Here is a 19,490-nt window from a genome sequence, read left to right as displayed (position 1 = left end):
AGCCACCAACTTTATATATATGTGAAGGCAATTAGAGGCTGCAGGGAGCCCTCCTCCCACCTCCAGCTCCCAACCCTTTTAAATCCAACTAGCCACACCTGGGGGCCTCATACTTGGGCTTCCTTCCTGTTCTTTGGACACCTGGAACGTATTTCTTTCACAGCTTTGTAGACCTCCCCCCCTACCCTTTTCTGTGATGGACAGTGACTCTCTCATCTGGCCAGGAGTAGTGAGTGTCTGAGTTTGCTCTCTGTCCGGGGCCTACTTTCAGAATCAGCTCCACTCCCACTGCTCAGAAGAGCCTGAAAGCATCAGAAGGCAACCAACCCGGGCTCCAGCCACCCCAGGACTCATTAGGTGTCCTTGCAGGGTATCGCCCCTGGTACAGTATACTAATTAATTTGGTTTGCTGGTTGTGGAAAGAAACGGATGATGTATTATGAGTAAGTTTTCAGGATACTCGAATCATCCTTTCTGAAAGATTTTTTAAAAGGGCAAGATATACCATGTGTCGGCAAGGAAGAGGAAACGCAGCTGGAACTTGAGTTGACATATCCATTTTGGAAAGCAAACTTGCAATATCTTGTAAAGTTGAAGTTGCCTGTGCCCTGTAACCCAGAATTTTCACTTTTAGATGTATTCTCTAATCCCATGTTTTCTAACTTGTTTTCTTAGCCGCTAAAAGTGTACCCCTTTGCATATTTTTAAGTTAAACATGTAACATTGGTCATAATCTTAGCAGATATAAACATCAGCAGTTTAAAGTAAATTATATACATGACTTCGTAAAATATGTATAATGGAATCTAAATGAGATAGTAATTTAGTACTTACCATCTTTTATTTTTTTATTTATTTTTTTTTTTGACAGAGTCTCACTCTGTCACCCAGGCTGGAGTGCAGTAGTGCGATCTCAGCTCACTGCATCTTCCATCTCCTGGGCCTACCAAGTAGCTGGGACTACAGGCATATGTCACCAAGCCCAGCTAATTTTTGTATTTTTTTAGTAGAGTTGGGGTTTCATCATGTTGGCCAGGCTGGTCTTGAACTCCTGACCTCAAGCGATCCTCCCACCTTGGCCTCCCAAAGTGCTGGCATTACAGGCGTGAGCTACTGCACACAGCCTACTTACCATCTGTTTTTAAAATGCAATTCACTCACTGTTGATAACTAAAAATTTTGTCATTCATTTTCCTCCTTAAGCTTGTATATTGTCAGTTATCAGTTTATTTGCCTTTTAGCTCTGAATGCATCCTTCAATATATACTCTCTCATAATGAAAAACAAAAAAACATTCACACCCTCTTCACAAGAGTGCTTACCTATGAGGCAGGCATGAGGACAAGGATCAGTGTGGATGGACATGAAGATAATTTTATCTGTAACTGGTCATTCATTATATTATTTTGCTATTTCCTATTTTAAAAAATAATTTGTAATTTACTGATCCAAGTTACAAACGAATGTTCATGGACTGACTTGTTTCATAATGCTGAGTCTAAAGTCAACTGTCTTAGTCCATTTTGTGCTATTACAGAAGATCTGAAACTGGGTAATTTATAAAGAATATCAATTGATTTCTCACAGTTCTGGAGGCTGGGAGGCCCAAGATCAAGACACCAGCAAGTTTGGTGTCAGGTGAGGGCCCTGTCTCCACCTCCAAGATGGCACCTTGAATGCAACATCCTCCGAAGCAACACTGTAATCTCACATGGCAGAAGAGAGAGAGCTAATCTACTTTTGTAAGCACTTTTTATAGGGGCAATAATCCATTCATGAGGGTGAAGCCCTCATGACCTAAATAAACTTCTCCCATAAGACCCCACTTTCCAACTCTGTTGTATTGGGGACTAAACTGAATTTTGGAGGGGACACATTCAAACCATAGCAGTGACCAAGGCAGGAGGACAGAGTATTGCTTTCTAATCCTTTCATGCATTACTGAATCACAGTAACTTGAAAGAGGCTCAAAGATCTACTGAGAGCTTGAGACCTAGTTGTTTGTAGGAAAGTTCTAAATAGATTTTTCAAAATATGTCACTGTGTGGGGGAAAAGGGGAGATACTGGTCAAAGGGTACAAACTTTCAATTATAAAATTCTGGAGATTTAATATACAGTATGGTGACTATTGTTAATAATGTATATTTGAAATTTGCTAAGAGAGTAAATCTCAGGTGTTCTTACCACACCAAAAATGGTAACTATGTGAGGTGATGGATATTTTAATTAGCTTGAGTATTGTAATCATTTCAGTATATACATATATGAAAACACATTGTGTACCTTAAATATATGCAAGTTTTGGCAATCACACCTCAATAAAGCTGCAAAATGGCACTGTAATTGACTCTACCATATTTCAGTTTAAAGCACTATTGTCATTAGATTAATACTTATTTAATATGGACATTATATCCAACCTCAGCTATTTGAAGTGTAGCCAAGGATCCAGAAATAAGTATAAAAGACTCGTGGAGCTGGATTAGTCCCTGACTAATGGGTAAAGGTGTCACACTCAGAAGAGCCATTTCCAATTCCTTCTAGCTCACTTTGTCTTATTTTCAGCATAATTCTAATAAACCTGTTCATCAGGTTTCTCAGTCTACAGTGGATTAGAAAGGGAAAGGAAGGGGGTGACTGTGAAAGGCATGGAAGCTTACACATGTGAAAGCAAGAACATATCAGTCTTAGGCCATTTTGGAGTTTGAAACAGACTTCAACACCCCTATAACAAGCCTGAACTACACGGCAATGGTAAGTATTTGTAATGAACTTGAATCAATATAAAAATTACACTGTGTTCAGAAAATTGGCATAAATTAATGGAGCATTTAATACATTTTGGAAATATTTCTACCGAAGATGGCTAAGAGAAAAGTATATATTTAAAAGACTAGCCTTTAGCTAAAAAATACACACTTAAGGCCGGGCGTGGAAATTAATGGAGCATTTAATACATTTTGGAAATATTTCTACCGAAGATGGCTAAAAGAAAAGTATATATTTAAAAGACTAGCCTTTAGCTAAAAAATACACACTTAAGGCCGGGCGTGGTGGCTCACGCCTATAATCCCAGCACTTTGGGAGGCTGAGGCAGGCAGATCACCTGAGGTCAGGAGTTGGAGACCAGCCTGGCCAACGTGGCGAAACCCCATCTCTACTAAAAGTACAAAAATTAATTGGGCATGGTGGCGGGCAACTGTAATCCCAGCTACTCAGGAGGCTGAGGCAGGAGAAGCTTGAATCCGGCAGGGGGAGGTTGCAGTGAGCCAAGATCGCACCACTGCAAAAAAAAAATCACTTAATTCTCTGAGAAACAATGTTGATAAATCGGCTAAGAAATACCATAACTTATATGTATTAAATATTTACTGTGTGCAAAGCACTATTTTGAGCATTTCACAAACAAGTATTTTGTCATTTAATTCTCACAGCAACCCTGGAGTAGATATCATTTCATTTCACATATAAGGAAACAGGCATAGAAAAATTAACAATTGTGTCTAAGGTCGTAAAACCAGTAAGAGTTTGGGTAGAATTTAAACCCAGATGATAGAACTCCTACATTACATGACTTTTATCCTGCTGATCCTAAAGACTACAATTACCTTACTATTAGGCAGATAATTCTATTTTCCACTTAGTTTGTAAAATTTACAGATATTAAAGCTCCATCCATATTCTCCATGTACCAGTATTCTTGCTGTATTTCTTGAAGTACATTAACTGCCCTTGGTATATTTATCAGTATCACCAAATCTATGGAATCACAAAGCAACAGAATAATCATCATGTAGGTATATGAATTTATGCCTAACACATCTAACATACAAAGTGTGTATGTGTGTGTGTACTATATAACCTAATCTATGCGTAGAATTTTATTCTAATTTTTAATAATACATAATTGGCCAGGTGCAGTAGCTCACACCTGTAATCTCAGCACTTTGGGAGGCTGAGGCGGGCAGATCACAAGGTCAAGAGATTGAGACCATCCTGGTCAACATGGTGAAACTCCCATCTCTACTAAAAATAGAAAAATTAGCTGGGCATGGTGGCGCAAGCCTGTAGTCCCAGCTACTCTGGAGGCTGAGGCAGGAGAATCGGTTGAACCCAGGAGGCGGAGGTTGCAGTGAGCCGAGATCGCAGCACTGCCACCAGCCTGGCGACACAGCGAGACTCCATCTCAAAAAAAAAAAAAAAAAAAAGAATACATAGTTGGTATGTGATGAGCCAACTGTTAGACAAGATAGCTCTAAAATTAGAATAGGCACTGCACTATAGTTGTAATTATTTCTGAAAGCTAAGAACTACTCAACTGAGGTGACATTATTAAAGATTTTCAAGTGGTTTTTGTTTTTGTTTTTGTTTTTGAGACAGTCTCACTCTGTCGCCAGGCTAGGCTACAGTGGCGCGATCACAGCTCACTGCAACCTCCGCCTCCTGGGTTCAAGTGATTCTCGTTCCTCAGCCTCCAGAGTAGCTGGGATTACAGGCACGTGCCACCACACCCAGCTAATTTTTGTATTTTTAGTACAGACGGGGTTTCAACATGTTGGCCAGGATGGTATCGATTGCCTAACCTCTTGATCCGCCCACCTCGGCCTCCCAAAATGCTGGGGTTACAGGCGTGAACCACCACACCTGGCCTGAAGTGGTCTTATACATAATTGTGGTCAATCTATAATTGTGGTCCTTTATAAATATTATCTTGGCTATATTTGTGGACCCAACAAATAGAAGACATTTTTTAAAGGCTAATAAATTTGCAGTTTTGTTAATACCTGAGCTGACTGAATTGATCATGTTTTCCACTAAATTAATAAAATCAACAGACTATTTTGGCATCGCATCATCCACAGGTTATAAAGTTGACAGATCAAACTTTTTCAGATCTATATAGTTACCTGATTTTTTTCTCCAAAATAAATTAAATTCTCTTTTGACATAGTAGATTCTTTGATAATATATAACAGTTATACTATAATCTTACTAAAACACTATAAGTTACACTTTAAGATTTTTTTGCATGGATTTAAAGACAAAAGTAAAACAGACACTCTGAGGATACTATTTGGACCTTACTTAGATACTGATTCAAACAAACAAAAATTTTAAAGACAATTGCAAAAATATGAATGGATCTTTATGGTATTAAGTTACTGGATGTTAGGTGATATTTGATGATGGTAGGAAATTATTGGGATTTTAAAGGGTAGACACTGGTATTGTAGTTATGTTTGTTGTTTGCTTAAGGGTCCTTATCTTATAGAAATATACTCTGGATTCCAGCCCAGGCACATTACTAGTTCTGTCTGTGGCAGGAATTTTAACAGCTGTCCTGCCTAATCACTGGATATAAAGCCACCACAAATAGGTATGAAAACTTTTTAAAAGCTAATGCATAATGCATTGTACAAATTCAACATGTGACTAAATATCATGTAATCTGTTAGAATACACATGAAATTAAAGCATCAAAACTAGCTTTGGAGTTGAAACATACAGGAAGAAATCATTTTAAATTACATATTTCCAAGCTCTGCTGCACCTGAATATTTTGGAACATACAGGTGACATTTAGCCTCATGGGATAAATGTTAACATTGTCACTAGAATTTTTCTGGCTTACTAGAGCATTCCAGACAGAATTTTAAATATTTTCAAATATTAAAATATTTTAAATCTTCTGAAATGCTGTTTTAAATAGTTTGAACTGAAGGTAATCTAGGAAGGGTGTTCTAGCACAAGAAAAATCCATTCCCAGTAAATCCTCACCTTTGAAGGAAGATAAATAGCATTTCATGCAAGGTTTCCTAAGTCACACTCAAATCCAAAAAAGTAACCTGAGAGAAGGATTCTCTTTGTATGTAGCCAAATTATGCTGCCTGTTTGTAAGACATACCTATAGCACAGCCTACTGAGAAACAGATTAATGCAAAGGTCTCCTAAAACTAAGTGGCAGCATATCAGTCAAGTAAGCTAAGTGACAGGAAAAAAAGTAAAATATAGTCCGAGACAGACTGATACTCATTCCCTTTGATAAAATTTCTCTTACTAGAATAATGCCAGAAACATTAATCAAATCTAAGCAGGAAGGTTCTCACTCACTCTGAGGTTAATCCCCTTAATTAAAAATATACTTCTCTATTTTGTCATAAAACTTTTAGACCCATGGAGGAGGAAACCATGCCAGAGGATGTTTGGCTTGGAAGAAGCACTGCAAGGCTTAAATTTATCAGAAAGGGACGGCATGGTTTTCAGGCATTTCAGGGACACTTTTTTTTTTTTTTTACCTTCCCAGATGTATCACAAAGGTTTCTAAATTGAAAGTGTTAAGCGACTTCCATATGTACGTGACGTAAACTGAGAATTTTCACAACTCTACATTCACTCCCCACATAATTTCATCCACTGGCATGGTTACCTGTAAGCTGATGACTCCCAGATTAGTTTCCCCAGCCCTAAAGTGCCCTCCTCCATAAGCTCCAGACTCACAGTTTACTTCCTTCTTAGTATCTCCACTTGGATGACTAAATGGGCCTCTCCAAATTAATCTCTATTCTGTATTCTTCAACAGAATCCTCTATTCTTGATATTCACCTCCTCCAGAACTCTTCTCCCCAGTTTTTCCCATTTCCATAAATGGCATTATTGTTCATCCAATTGCTCAAATCAAAAACCAAGAGTCACTCTTGATCCCTTTTGTCTCTCACTCTCTACATCTAATCCACCAGCAACTCCTTGGCTATAACTTTAAAATATATCCTAAGGTCATCCACTTCTCTTCCTTCTCCATCTCTTCTTGCCACTATTGTCTCTCAGCTGTACTATTTCAATAGTCTTTCAGTTTATTTCTTTACTTTCCATCTTTCTCCCCTTCAGTCCATTCTCCACACACAAATAAAAGTGCTTTTCATTTTATATGTTGGTAGGTCATATAAAAATATTCCACTGGCATCTTGTTGTTCTTAGAATAAAATACTAACTTCCTAGCATGGCCTTCAAGACAGGCATAACCTATCTCTCACACAGATACCGGGAAAAAAAAAAGATAGGCACGACCTGCCCTGTCTACTTCTTGACCTGATCTCTCAGGCTCTCCTGTGCTCACTCCACTCCATATCACACTGGCCATGTTTCTTTTCCTGAAAATGAAAGCCCATTTCTTTCTGCACAGATGTACGGGCCAGCAGCAGCAACCTGCTCAGGTCCCCTTCCACACTGTGGAAGCTTTGTTCTTTCACTCTTCACAATAAATCTTGCTGCTGCTCACTCTTTGGGTCCGTGCCACCTTTATGAGCTGTAACACTCACCAGGAAGGTCTGCAGCTTCACTCCTGAAGTCAGTGAGACCACAAACCCACGGGGAGGGACGAACAACTCCAGATGGAAGGAATGAACAACTCCAGATGCGCCACCTTTAAGAGCTGTTACACTCACCGCGAAGGTCTGCAACTTCACTCCTGAAGCCAGCGAGACCACGAACCCACCAGAAGGAAGAAACTTCAGACACGTCCAAACATCAGAAGGAACAAACTCCGGACACACCATCTTTAAGAACCGTAACACTCACCGCAAGGGTCCGCGGCTTCATTCTTGAAGTCAGCAAGACCAAGAACCCACCAATTCCGGACACACTAGCACATAGAAGACTCTCAAATATGTTTCTCAGATGAATGGCATATTATCATTTGGGTTAGCATTAATATCACAATATCACTACATCTCTGGAAAACATTTTTCAGAGGGAAATCAGGTAAGGACATAAAATTTAGACTTAAAGGGATATGGAAAGACATGAAAAAAACACGTTTAAACTATAAAGTTTGAAATTACAGTAACAATGCAGCAAAATAAAACAAACTGCCTCTTTGAAAAGAAAAACATGAAGGAAAAAAATTTGAGATTGTTTGGATAGCTGTCAATAAATACTCTACATGGGTATGCCTTATTTTATCAACAGCTTTGTATATTGACCAAAGTTAAATTCTAATTTCTGATGAAAACAATTGTTTTTCCATAAGGCACTAAATGATTAGCAGATGGGGGAACTTGGCATTATGGTACAGCCCTACCTTGGAGATATTGCAGGTTCAGTTCCAGACCACTACAATAAAGAGAATAATGCAATATAGCAAGTCACACAAACTTTTTGGTTTCACAATGCATATAAAAGTTATGTTTATACTGAAATGTATTAGGTATGCAATAGGATTATGTCTAAAAAACGTACAGACCTTAACTTTTAAAATATTGCTAAAAAATGCTACTAATAATCTGAGCCTTCAGCGAGTCATAATCTTTTTCCTGGTGGAGGATATCACCTCCATGTTGATAGCTGCTGACTGATGCGGGGGTGGTTGATGAAGGCTGGGTGGCTCTGGCAATTTCTTAAATGAGACAACAGTGAAATTTGCTGCATCCATTCCTTCTTTTTGTGGACATTTTCTCTGTAGTATGCCATGATGTTTTATAGCTTTTTCCCCACAGAACTTCTTTCAAAATTGGACCCAATCCTCTCGAAATCTGCGGCCGCTTTATCTACTAAGGGTATGGAATAGTCGAAATATTTTGTTATTTCAACAATGTTCACAGCATCTTCACCAGGAGTAAATTCCATCTCAAAAACACACTTTTTTACTGATCCATAGAAGCAATTCCTCATTTGTTCAAGTTTTATCATGAGATTGCAGCAGCACTTTAGTCACATTGTCAGGCTCCACTTCTGATTCTAGTTCTCTTGCTACTTCCACCACACATGCGGTGACCTCTTCCCCTGAAGTCTTAGACCCCTCAAAATCATTCCATGGATTCCATCCATGGAATTCACGCCTTACAAAGTCCTGTTAATGTTGATACTTTGATCTCCTCCCATGAATCACAAATACTCTGAATGGCATCTAGAAGGGTGAATTCTTTTCAGGTTTTCACTTTACTTTTCCCAAATCCATCAGATGAAACACTGTCTATGGTAGCTATAGTCTTATAAAATGTATTCCTTAAACAATAAGACTTGAAAGTCGGCTTCCGTTGAGCACCAAGCAAGATGGCAGCCTCCGAGACAGTTAGGCCAAGGCTTCAATCTGATTACCCACCGCCAGCTACCCTGCACTGTAGGGCCTTCTGGCTTCTGTTCCACTTGAACAGATGCGAGTCGTCACAGATCTCATTAGTCTCATCCGCCAGTGCTTCGGCTTCAGTTCTGGGGCCCTCCAAGGCCTCTACCTGGAGCCGGGGCTCCTGCCCCGGGTGGAGAGCGTACGCCTGGTGAGAGAGAACGACCGCCTCAGAGTTAAATTAGAAGAGAGAGGACTTGCTAAGAATTCTATGGTCGTCAGTAATGGTGATACTAATCTACCACTTAGAAAAGCAAAGAAGCGGGCATTTCAGTTAGAGGAGGGTGAAGAAACTGAACCAGATTACAAATATTCAAAGAAGCATTGGAAGAGGCAAGAGAACAATAACAATAATGAGAAGGTCTTGGATCTGGATCCAAAAGCTGTCACATATCAGACTGTCAGCCAAAAAAAAGAAAAAAAAGAAAAAATAAAGCCAACTGTGGCACAGCAGGTGATGATAACAAAGAGACCAAAAGAAAATCACCAAAGAAAAAGGAGAAATGTGAATATAAAAAAAAGGCCAAGAATCCCAAGTCTCCTGAAGTACAGGCAGTAAAAGACTGGGCCAATCAGAGATGTAGTTCTTCAAAAGGTTCTGCTAGAAACAGCCTTGTTAAAGCCAAAAGGAAACGTAGTGTAAGCGTTTGCTCAAAAGAGAGTCCCAGTTCCTCCTCAGAGTCTGAGTCTTGTGATGAATCTATCAGTGATGGTCCCAGCACAGTCACTTTGGAGGCCAGAAATTCCTCAGAGAAATTACCAACTGAGTTATCAAAGGAAGGACCCTCTACCAAAAATACAACTGCAGACAAACTGGGTATAAAATCTGGCTTTAGCCTTACCCCCAGCAAGGGCAAAACCTCTGGAACAACATCTTCCTATTTCAGACTCTAGTTCAGAGTCAGATGACCAATGCTTGATGTCATCAAGCACCCTGGAGTGTGCTGCAGGTTTCTTAAATACAGTAGGCCTTTTTGCAGGAAGAGGTTGTCCGAGCACAGAGTTGTCATGACAGACCGTAGGTGCTGCTGGATGGAGGCCTTCTGGCTCAAATGGTGGCGGACAGGCTCCTGGTCCTCCTCTCAGTGTGTCTCTCCCCACTAGTTTAGGAAGAGGATGGGGTAGAGGAGAGAACCTTTTTTCTTGAAAGGGAGCTAGGGGACGGGGCATGCGGGGGAGAGGTCGAGGACAAGGGCATCCTGTTTCCTGTGTTGTAAATAGAAGCACTGACAACCAGAGGCAACAGCAATTAAATGACCTGGTAACAAATTCATCTACTATTATCCAGAATCCGGTAGAGACACGTAAGAAGGACTGTAGTCTGTTACCACTGTTAGCAGCTGCCCCTCAAGTTGGAGAAAAGATTGCATTTAAGCTTTTAGAACTAACATCCAGAAGAATATTAAGCCCCAATCCAGAGACCCAGCAAGTAGATATAGAAATTCTTTCATCCTTACCTGCCTTGAGAGAACCTTGGAAATTTGAACATGGAACAGAGAATGTAAAGTTTCATTTCAGAAAAATGAAAATGGAACAGAGATAGTGGAGTACGCTGTGACACAGGAGAGCAAGATCACTGTATTTTGGAGAGAGTTGATTGACCCAAGACTGATTATTGAATCTCCAAGTAACACATCAAGTACAGAACCTGCCTGAGTATGACCTCTCCACCTTATAGTTTATGAATGTCTTGTTTGTGAAAGTGAGTATAACCTGAACTTTTTTTTTTTAAGAGGATTTGGAAGTTGTGTGGATTTTTTTGTTATCTTCACTTTACTGCATAGGAAACAACCTACCTCATCATTTAAAATGACATGGGTGTCAGTTTTGTAGATCTTTGGGTTTGTCAGGTTTAATTTCAGTTAACAAAATGTACAACATGACATTCCCTGCAGACATTGTTGTATACCAGTATGGTTTCTTCTCTTTTTTTAGATGTTTTTGGCCATCAAGTAGCAGTCGTCAGTAGGAGTTTATAATACCAAGAATGTGCTGCTATCTTGTCTCAATAAGTTTTAAGTAACATTTAAAAATATTAAAGCATGTTACTTGACCTAATTTTTTAGCATTTGAGTTGTTCCATTAAATGGAGCATCTCATACATTTTAAGTATTTTATACTTGCAATTGTTAAGAGTTAAAAGGTAGTTGGATTTGTCACAGACAATGAGTTAAGGAATCCTTTCACGTTTTTCCCAACTTTAAAATTAAGGCTTCTCAGGGCCCTGTGTAGAGCAGTGAAAATAAGATGTGTGTGTGTGTGAGTGTGCGCATGCACGTGTGTGTATGTCTGGAGGAGAAATGGTGTTCCACTTAGGGGAGAGGATTGGCTGTGAGCTTCAGACCAGGAAATGTGTCATCTTGCCAGGCACCTGGCTGAGTGTGCCGGAGTGAGGATCTTGAACAGAAACTTCATTTTCTGTTATTATTCCCTACAAAGCTAAAATGGCCAAATGTGTACTGTGAAAATTAGTTTCATCTAACAAAAGATCAGATCCCTCCTTCAGCTGTACACATGTTTAAATAAAACCATATTGAACTAAAAAAAATAAAAAAAATAAGACTTGAAAGTCAAAATTACCCTTTGATCCATGGGCTGCAGAATGGGTGTTGTGTTCACAGGCATGAAAACATGAATTTCCTTGCACATCTCCATCAGAGCTCTTTAATAACCAGGTGCATTGTCAATGAGAAGTAATTTAAAAGGAAACTTTTTCTGAGCAGTAGGTAGTGGGCTTAAAATATTCAGTAAACCATGCTGTATACAGACGTGCTGACATCCACACTTCGTTGTTCCATTTATGGAGCACAGGCAGAGCAGATTTAACATAATTCTTAAGGACTCTAGGATTTTTGGAATTGCAAATGGCTTCAGCTTAAAGTGACCAGTTGCATTAACTTCTAACAAGAGAGTCAGTCTGCCCTTTGAAGCTTTGAAGTCAGGCATTGACTTCTCTCTAGCTATCAAAGTCCTAGATGGCTTCTTCTTGCAACAGAAGGCTGTTTTTGTCTACACTGAAAATCTGCTGTTTAGTGTAGCCACCTTCATCAATGAGCTTAGCTTGACGTTCTGGATAACTTGCTGCAGCTTCTACATCAGCACCTGCTGATTCATCTTGTATTTTTAGGGAGACGACTTCTTTATCTAAACCTCACGAACCAACCTCTGCTAGCTTCAAACTTTTCTCCTGCAGCGTCCTCACCTCTCTCACCCTTCATAGACTTGAAGAGAGTGAGGGCTTTGCTCTGGATTAGATGTTGGCTTAAGAGAATGCTGTGGCTGGTTTCATCTTCTATCCAGACCACTAAAATTTTCTTCATATCAACAATAAGCCATTTCACTTTCTTATCATTCATGTGTTCAATGAAGTAGCACCTATACTTTCCTTCAAGAACTTTTCCTTTGCATTCACAACTTGGCTGTTTGGCACAAGAGGCCTAGTTTCAACATGCCTTCCTCATGAAACTTAATCATAATCTAGCTTTTGATTTGAAGTGAGAGACATGGGACTTTTCCTATCACCTGAACACTTAGAGGTCATTGTAGGGTTAGTCATAGGCCTAATTTTAATGATTGTATCTTAGGAAATAGGGAGGCTCAAGGAGAGGGAGAGAGATGGGGAAAGTAGAGTAGTCAGAACACATATATCTATCAATTCAGTTAGCTATTTTCTATAGATGTGGTTTGTGGTACACCAAAATAACAATAGTAACATCAAAGATGACTGATCATAGGTAACCATAACAGATACAATAATAATGCAAAGTCTAAAATATTGTGAGAATTACCAAAGTGTCACACAGAGACACAAAGCAAGAACAAACTGTTGGGAAAATGGTGCTGATAGACTTGCTCAACAGAGTTGCCACAAACCTTCAATGTGTTAAAACAAACAAACAAGAAACCACAGTATCTGTGAGGCACAATGAAGTGTGATAAAATGAAGTAGGTCTGTATTATATTTCTGGTCATGATTTACAGGTAATAGTCATATCACCTGTTTATAATGTCCACCATTGTTTGGGAATTGTATCAGGACCCACAGAAGGACTATTTTAAGAAACAAAAGTTATATCTCTTACAAAAAAAAAAAAAATTTGTGGCCATAGCAGATATATGTCTAAAAGCTGTTCAATTAGTAAAGTGTCCAATTCTTATCTTCTTATTGCACCTAATTATAAATAATAAATAGCATTTCAAATAATAAACTAGAACACATTTTTGTTACTAGACATCTCTTATGAGTGTGAAAGGAAAATAAATAGTCTGGACTCCAATTCACTATGCTAAAGGAAAAACTGAAGCTGAAAGCGGAGTCATGCAAGCAACTGCCTTTCCTTTTGTTCCTAAGCAGATAGCTACAGATAAAGGTCAAATATCTCCACTCTATGTTCACCTTATCTTGTGTATAGTAGAGATATACTGAGCACGAGACAAATGCATAATTGACTATTCCCCTACCTGCTCCTTTTTTCTTGTAACATGTGGATTCAGTAATGTGACCATACCCTCCCAATATCCCCTCCAGCCTGCTTTTCCCCTTTAAATACTGAAGCCCTCAAAATCATCTTTGCAGAAAGGCACAAAGCTGTCTCCTGGGCAGGTCCTCAACCTTGGCAAAACAAACTTCTGAACTGGTTGAGACTTGTCTCAGGAACTTTTTGGTTTACAAATTTGTGACCAGGAAGGGGCTCAGTGGAGGTCCCCCTGACCTTTAACAAATTTCCTATCGATGCTTGGTACCAGCTTGGGCTATCTTTATTGCTCAAATAGGATGATTTGCTGAGGCCTGTGAGCTCTCCCTTCTAGAGAATCCCTGATCTCCCAAAATTTGATTGAGATCTAAGGTTTATTTTGCCGTACAACTCCTTTTCTGGAGTTTTACTCGCTTCCAACAAGAAAGGTGAGTTTTTCGGCTTCCATGACGATGGAGAGCAGGCAATACCTTCCTGGAGTTTCAGCTTGCTTCCAATAGGGAAGGCAAGTTTGAGTTTTTTCCTGCTTCTAGGACACTAGAGAACAGTCTTTAGCCTGGACCCCATTCCTAGTTAGCTGAACTAGGGGTTGTCTTAGAAATTCTTAATAACTAAAGGTTAAGATTAACAACCAGCTGGTCTTAATTTCTCCTTACCATTAAGAGCTCAGTAGTCATATAAATTGTGCAAGCATCATTTCTGTTAATTGTTTTTGTTGTTGTTGTTGATTTGTTTCTGGTTTTTTTGTTGTTTTTGTTTTTTCAGTCTTTTCCCATTGGGTTTGACCAACTCTACCTGACCTGATCAAATGCAAAGGAACATTCCAAATTAGGAGGAATAAGGCCTCTGAATTGGTTAGATTCCCACAGCTGGGAGAAAAAAAGAAAAAGAAAAAAAAAAACAGCCAGTAAAATAAAAAAGATTGACTACGCAGGGACTTTATTTATGTAACAAGGCCACCTTTTGCTAACCAAGCGAAACCGAAAGAACTTCGGCCATCGCCCCACACTGTGGTTCATTCTTTTGCCCTTTTTTCACCATGACAGCTGGGATTGGTCCTTAAATCAAGTCCTTTCTGGCTTTATATTTTCATATTTATGTTACTTTTTAAATATAAGCAATTTGTCCCAGCTAAAATATGGTAATGAGATATAAAAGGATGTTTTAAACAGTTTGATGGTTGAAAGTCAGCTTAATTAAAAGCTGCTATCAAGATGTGTGTGTGTGTATATTTAAAAGGCCTTTATGCTTTCTTTCTCTCCTAGAATCTTGTTTTTTGAGAAAAAAGTTTTATTTCTTCTCAGTAGACTGAATTCTGTCTTCTCCATTTACTTCTGCCTATCTTTCCTTCCTCTTACCACCTTCTGCTGCATGAAGGACCTAAAACAGTTTCTAACAGCCTAGGATTCCTTAATGAAAACAAAGAAGATGCCAGACTCCTTTTTAGGGAGAAGCTCTGTTTTTCCTTATGATACCCCAAGAGTGTAAACAGACAAGTTTCTCAGATTTTTAAACTGCCTGCTTTTGTATTGTTACCTGATTTTTTTTTTTTTTTTTTTTTACTAAAATAGTTATTACCACAGAGGCTGCTCTTGGGTGTTTAAGAAAGGACATAGTTTAGAGACTTACAGAAAAGTCTTTGTAACAAAATGCACTGTAAAGGCACTACATGGCCTAGTCTCTTCGGAACAGGCCCATGATATGTTTCTCTTTGGAGAACCAGGGTTTCAGTGTGGGCTCTGCCCAGAGCTCAGAAATCTAGTTAAAAGATAGAGACTAAATTTAAAACTAGCAATCTAAATAAAATTGGTCCCTTTATACAACCCTATGGTAGATTTCTATAATTTTATGTTTGACTTGGCATCGATTTTTTTTTTTTTTTTTTTGAGTCTGAGTCTCGCTCTTGTCACCAGGCTGGAGTGCAGCGGTGCGATCTCAGCTCACTGCAACCTCCGCCTCCCAGGTTCAAGCAATTCTCCTGCCTCAGCCTCCCTAGTAGCTGGGACTACAGGGGCACGCCACCATGCCCAGCTAATTTTTGTCTTTTCAGTAGAGATAGGGTTTCACCATGTTGGCCAGGATGCTCTCGATCTCTTGACCTCGTGATCTGCCCTCCTCGGCCTCCCAAAGTGCTGGGATTACAGGTGTGAGCCACAGCACTCCGGCATCGATTTTTAATTGCCTTCTAGCCTACAGACTTTCTCTCTATACTTTGAGATGTCAATTTCACCATCTGGTTTTCATCTGAGTTGTTGCTTTAGTATGCAAAATTTTTTGTTTGACCCAAAAGTTTAACTTTTATTGTGTCTCTCTGTTTTCAGCTTTCTCTCCCCTTGGAGAAGACCTGAGATAATAAGTTGTTCCAGCTCCTCTAACTTTTTTCCTCATGTTTTAATTGCTGTTGTGACCTGATGCTAAAAATGTTTTATCTTAAAGGTCTGAAGGAAGTGTTTTCTTCCAATATAATATTCTATGCTCTTGGCTTAATATATCTAAATTATTTTATGAAACCGAAAGCCTTCACTTACAACTCAGGACATATTCCTTCTATTTAAGTATCCTTCTCATTAGTTTTGACTTGCGGGTTGTCTAAATGTACTCCCCACATTGAAAAGCAATCACACTGCAGAAGGTGGTGGGGTTTTTTTTTGTTGTTGTTTTTTGTTTGCCTTAGGAAAACTGAGATTAAAACATTTTTTAATTTAAGGTAATTTAAGGTTTTTGGGTTTTTTTTGAGACAGAGTCTTGCTCTGTTGCCCAGGCTAGAATGCAGTGGCGTGATCTTGGCTTACTTCAACCTCTGCCTCCCAGGATCAAGCAATTCTCCTGCCTCAGCCTCCTGATAACTGGGATTACAGGTGCGCACCACCATGCTTGGCTAATTTTTGTAATTTTAGTAGAGGTGGGGTTTTGCCATGTTGGCCAGACTGGTCTCGAACTCCTGACCTCAGGTGATCCACCTGCCTCAGCCTCCCAAAGTGCTGGGATTACAGGCATAAACCACCACCCCCAGCCTAGCTTGCAAGTTATCTAAATGTACTCCCCATATTGAAAAGCAATCACACTGCAGAAGGTGGTGGGTTGTTTTGTACGGGGAGAAGAGGGGAGTTTGCCTTAGGAAAACTGAGATTAAAACATTTTTAAATTTAAGGTGATTTAAGGTTTTAAATTAAGGTTATTACATCATGAACTGCATTCATGAGGCACAGGGCCAGAAATTAAAACTATTCAACCACTCTAGGCCCAGGGACTATCCTGAAAGAGGTGGTGCATAAGATTGTAAGGGCTGTTTTTGAGAGAGAAAATTAGTTCAAAGTTTCTCTATAAATTAAACATTAGTACCAAAGGTACACTGATGCAAGACCAACATCTGGACCCCATGTCAGATTAACAAGGTTTTCTTGGAGCATTAACCCACTTTTTAATTTAAAAAAATTATAAAAGACTATAAAAATGTTTACGGAAATTCCATCTTATGGTCAAGATGATTAAAATTTAATAGCTTTATAAGATTTGAGAGACAGATTTAATTGGCCTAATGCTATCTTTATTTTGGCTTATTGTTTGAGGAATTAAGTCTCCCCTCTCAAAGAATAAAGATTTTTGCCTTTTAAACAAAATCTTTATCACTTTGGCTAAATGAATGACTTATTTTACAATGACCTGTGATCCTATTTTGCAATATCAAGTATTTTAAACTCTTTATATTTGACAAACTTTCCAAAATCAAATTCTAAATTCAGTCTTCATTAATTTTTTTGGTATTAAGTACCCTTAAGTCCAAGAGACACATTTGGCTTGTTTGGTATAATAAATTCATACAGGAAGTATTGTCAAATATGAAATTGTGTTTACCCTTCTTTGGACTGTATTTATATAAATGTGTTATTAGTATATGTGGCAAAATTATAAGAGATTCCTGTGATTCTTGATGTTTTAGTATATGTTATCAGTAATAATTATGATTATGTAAAATTATTGTATGCCACAGAAGTAACTAAATTTCCTTGTCAATTGTCTTTAACCATGGCTGTCCTAAGACTTTTGTCATCCACAATTGTTGTTTTACTTTGATCCTTTTATAAGGCAGTTTATAATCAGCTATAGAACTCCAAGGAGTACTCTTAAATATAGATTTATGGATAAATTTAGAGATGGTGTCATTGGAATAAAGAGAAAACTTCCAGGACTCTCATGAAGAGCTGATGTATTCATGAGGTTTGCTGATCCAATATTGAGCAGAGTAGGAGTTAATTGCATGGGCTGAACTAGTAGCAGACTGGAAATAATCTTTTATGACTTTTTGTTTAACACATTTGCTGATTCTTTTTGTTTTTCAGAGTCAAGAAACCTTTTTCTTCTTTTAGGCTATTTGCAGCTTTTAACAATTCAGTAACGTATACTCTTAGGAGAAAAACTTAAAACATAATTCCTTTTGCTCAACCTAATTTCTCCAAAATTTGGTAACTAATTTGTGAGAATTCTTAATTTATGAAAATATAGTTATTTGCATAACTTCAATAAGAATCTATTTTCTTTTATACAAGTGCATAATTGGAGCCCCTTGGAAAACCTGGCCTCATACCTTGTTCTTTACCAGGTCCTGTTCTGTGGTAAGTAAAGAATGTCACTTTCTGACAGGCCCAGGAACCCCAAGTTTTCTTGTGATCTCAGAGAAAAATTCACCCAATTCACACAGGTATTTGAAAGCAGAGATAAATCCTTGGCTGGGCTCAAGGCTTTTAAGAAAGTCTAATCTTAGATTCCTTATAAAAAAAAAAGTTTGCAGCAAAGCCAATTTAAAAAAAAAACGGAGAGAGCCTGTATAACAAATGATTATTCTTGCTGTACTTTATGCAAATAATCAAGCCAAGTGTAATAGGTCTAAAATGTATTTTACAAGTAAGTTGGTCCTTCTATGATTTTAAGTAAAATTGGGTCATTGGAGAGAGAAAAATCCTGTTCAAATTAAATTATAGTATACCTGTTATTAGACTCCAGCCTTGCCTAATGTTTTCATTTTTATTATTTTCTACAATTTGGACTGAATTCTAAAATTTTTGCTGGCTATGACTCTCCAAAATAATGTTTTCAATTTCTTTTCCTTATTTCTCTTCCTTCTTTTTTTCCATTTTTCCTGATTTGAAATCACTAAAAATTAAGCTTTGCTTTTCTTAAAGCCCTGTGAACTGAAGCTAGACAACTTAAACTTCAGAGGAAAACAACAGCAACCTATTTATATACATAAACCACTTTTATACCTGCCTACTGATGAATGGACTTCAGAGTAATATGGCCTTTGTCAGTTTTCCAGGATTGTTCTCCATTTTTTTTTGTTTTTCTTCCTCCCTCTATGTTCTCTTTGTAGGACATGAGACTTCACAACCTGCCAAAAAATTAGCTTCCCAACAACACGAGACCTATTTGTCTAGGAATAAACTGTCCTAGCCACAAAAGATCAGACAAAACCCAAGACCAGAGAGTCGTTTTCTTCTAAAATGCTTTCTTGGAAAGATTTTAAAAAGAAAAGTGGGGAGAAATGTGAAAGGAAAATAAAAACTAGGGACTCCAATTCACTAGGCCAAATGGAAAAACTTAAGCTGAAAGCTGAGTCATGCAAGCAACTGCCTTTCCTTTAGTTCCTAAGCAGATAGCTACAGATAAAGGTCAAATATCTCCACTCTATCACCTTATCTTGTGTACAGCACAGATTTACTGAGCATAAGACGAATACATAATTCACTATTCCCCTATGTGGTTTAATCTTGCAACCTGTGGATTCGGTAATGTGACCCTACACGCCCTATTTCCCTTCCAGCCTGCTTTGTCCCTTTAAATATTGAAGCCCTCAAAATCATCTTTGGAGAAAGGCATAGATCTATCTCCTGGGTGTGTC

The 19,490-nt window shown here is 38.5% G+C and overlaps 1 protein-coding gene and 1 pseudogene across 2 annotated transcripts in view; one reads left to right on the top strand and one right to left on the bottom strand.

Moving 5' to 3' along the window:
* The window catches only part of MIA2 (MIA SH3 domain ER export factor 2), a 247,692-nt gene that overhangs the window by 87,383 nt on the left and 140,819 nt on the right, over nt 1–19,490 (bottom strand). The window lies entirely within an intron of this gene.
* LOC100444163 (coilin-like) lies at nt 8,922–10,943 on the top strand (annotated as a pseudogene).

This window comes from Pongo abelii, chromosome 15 (assembly GCF_028885655.2).
Source record: "Pongo abelii isolate AG06213 chromosome 15, NHGRI_mPonAbe1-v2.0_pri, whole genome shotgun sequence".
In the NCBI taxonomy this organism is placed as follows: Eukaryota; Metazoa; Chordata; class Mammalia; order Primates; family Hominidae; genus Pongo; species Pongo abelii.
This window is presented reverse-complemented; position numbering and strand designations above follow the sequence as displayed.